The sequence below is a fragment of the Acomys russatus genome, chromosome 2 (assembly GCF_903995435.1).
Source record: "Acomys russatus chromosome 2, mAcoRus1.1, whole genome shotgun sequence".
Lineage (NCBI taxonomy): Eukaryota > Metazoa > Chordata > Mammalia > Rodentia > Muridae > Acomys > Acomys russatus.
In genome coordinates, this window is record NC_067138.1 from 81,733,260 (window position 1) to 81,736,433 (window position 3,174).

At 37.1% G+C, this 3,174-nt stretch overlaps 1 pseudogene; it reads right to left on the bottom strand.

The window, feature by feature from the left end:
• Positions 1 to 397: 397 nt before the first annotated feature.
• On the bottom strand, positions 398 to 687 carry LOC127204391 (leydig cell tumor 10 kDa protein-like; annotated as a pseudogene).
• Between the last annotated feature and the right edge of the window lie 2,487 nt (positions 688 to 3,174).

A 3,174-nucleotide genomic window follows, 5' to 3' on the forward strand; every position in this document is an offset into this window, starting at 1 on the left:
CCTCTGAGTGCCACCAGGCCTCTTTTTTGTTTGTTTGTTTTTTGGGATTTTCTTTTTTGTAAAAGCTAAAAGTAAGTTTTAATTTTTGTTCAGATTATAAACATGAACTTAGTGGAATTATATTATTTTGATATTATCCCTCTTAGATGTGCAGTTTGTAAAAATATTTTCTCATTCTGTATCCAGCATTTTTTTAGTGTGTGGCAGTATTGGTTTCCTTTGCCATATAGATTTTCTCTTTCATGAAGTACCTTTTTTTTTAAATGCCTATGTGAGCACAGCTTTATTGGATAATAATGGAGCATCCCCAAATGTTTCTGGATCAGTAGAGTGACAGGATGAGGTGGCAACTCACTAAAATATGGAACCCTTCTTCACCTGCCAAGTCTCAGTGCCTTTAGGATGGTGTCTTGCTATGAGTGGTGGCCCCTGTCTTCTTTGATGCTCCTTTCAGCAGTGCAAGATTTTTAGCAAGGCTGGAGCTGGCCTTCATCACCATGTCATGACCAGTCTTCTTCCAGATCCCCACTTCCAGGTTCTTCTTCATGTTTTGCTGCTGCCTTCAGCTTTTGCACACCATGATGAGAGCAATGACTGACTGCTTGTCTGTGGCCCACGGCTCTGCTCCACCACAGCTGTCTTGCTTTTGGATGTCTGTACCTGGAACTTTCACTGTCCCTGTGCCATGTTTTACCATGAGCGGAGTTGCCATTTATTAATTGCATTGCCATTCTTAGCAGCATTGTTAACTAAGTTTCATTTAGAGTGTCCTTTTCAGTGCCAAAGAGTTCAAGATTATTCTCCAGTCACTCATCTATCAATTTCAGTGTGTCTTGCTTCATGTTGAAGTCTTTGATACATTTGGAATTGAGTTTTGTGCAGGATGGTAAGTATGGATATATTTGAATTCTTCTCCATGTGGATGTCCAGTCTTCACAGCACCATTTGTTGAAGATGCTATCTTTTGTTCCATTTGCATTTCTGGCTCCTTTCTAAAAATCAAGTGTCCATAGGTGTGTGGATTTATGTTTGGGTCTTCAATTATATCAGAGTGTCTGTTTTTGTGCCAATGCTGTGCTGATTTTATTACTGTAGTATAATTTTTAGGTCAGGGATGGTGATATCTTTAACAATTCTCTTATTATTAGGATTGTTGTAGCTATCTTGGGCTTTTTTTGTGTTTCCACATGAAGTTCAACATTGTCCTTTAAAGTTCTGTGAAATATTGCTTTGGAATTTTTGTGAGGATTGATTTCTTTGAATTTATAGAATTCTTTTGGAAGTTGGCCATTTTATATATTAATCTTTCTAATCCCTGAGCATGGAAGATATTTCTATCTTCAGAAATCTTCAATTTCTTTCTTCAAAGACTTCAAGTTTCTATCATACAAGTCTTTCATTTACTTAGTTAAAGTTACTCCAAGATACTTTTTTATTATTTGAGGCTATGATGAACTGAGTTACTTCTCTAATTTTTTCTTGATTCATTTGTCATTTGTACACTGGAAAGCTACTGATTTTATATGCTAATTCTGTATCCTGCTACTTTGCAGTTGTAGGAGTTTTTTTTGTGGAATTTTTAGGGTTACTTATGCATGTAATCATATCATATACAAAGAAGAATACATTGACATCTTCCTTTTCTGTTTGTATTTTCCTGATCTTTGGTTGTCCTATTGGTCTAGCTAAGATTTCAAGTACTATATGAGTAGCAATGCAAATATTAAAATCAAGGAATCCCCCAAATTTCTGGACAAATGGATTGAACTAGAAATGATGATAACGAGTGAGTTAACCCAGAAGCAGAAAGAGTCAAATGGTATATACTCACTTATGTCTGGACATGAGCCCAAGGGGCATGTCCCATGAAAGTCTTCATTCACCAAGAAAGTAGGTCAGAGGGAAGGACATCCTATTGGGACTCTAGGTGAGAGAAACATGGGACAATGAAGAAATAGAAGGATCCAGAGGGTCCTAGAAACCTACAAGAAGAACATTATGATGGGCGGATCTGGGCAGAAGGGTCCAGCGCAAACTATGGCACCAGCCAAGGACAATACGTGCAGTAAACCTGAACCCCTGCCCAGATCTAGCCAATGGAAAGGATATTCTTCACAGTTGTGTGGAGAGTGTGGTCTGACTTTCACACAAACTCTGATACCCCGTATTTGACCACGTCCCCTGCATGGGGAAGCCTGGTAGCACTCAGTGGAAGGATAGCAGGCTACCAAGAAGAGACTTGATACCCTATGAGCATATACAGGGAGAAGAGGTCCCCTTCAGTCACAGTCATAGGGGAGGGAAATAAGGGGAAAATGGGAGGGAGGGAGGAATAGGAGGATAGAAGGGATGAGCTAACAATTGAGACATAATATGAATAAATTAATAAAATATATTTTAAAAGGAATGCAAATATTTATCATTCTTGCATTGTTTCTGATTTTAATGGAAATTCTTTAAATTTCTCTCCATTTAGGTTGATGTTGGCTATGGGATTGCTGTAAAATTTATTACCTGAGGTATAATAATTTATAACTTTATAATTTAAGGTATGTTCCTTGTATTCCTAGTCTCTCCAGGATTTTTACCATGAACCAGTGCTGGATGTTTTCAAAGGCCTTTTCTGCACCTAATGAGATGATCATGTGGGTTTGTTTGTCTTTTAATTTATAAATATAATAAATTACATTAATTGATTTATGTATGTTGTACTATCCCTGCACCAGTGGCATGAAACCTGCTTGTCCATCGTGGATTATCTTTTTGCATTTGTTTTGCAAAATTTTATTAATAATATTTGTATCTATACACATAAGGGAACTTTGCAGCTTTCAATAATCTGTCTCTATTCTTTCATTTAGTATTTTGATGTTTATATGTTATGGGGAATTTCTTCTCTAGTTTCATCTATTTGGTATCCTCTATGCTTCTTGTACCCTGATAAGTAGCCCCGGTTCTTTTTAGATTAGGAAAAAGTTCCTTCTCTGGTTTTGTTGAAAATATTTTCTGTGCCTTTAACCTGGGTTTCTTCTTCTTCCTCTATTCCTATTACTAATAGATTTGGTCTTTTCATACTGTATCAGATTTCCTAAATGTGTTTTGGCAGATTTTTCCCATTAAATTGTTTCTTGGTAGTGGGCTGGGAGGGATCTACAGAAAACACCACACACCAGC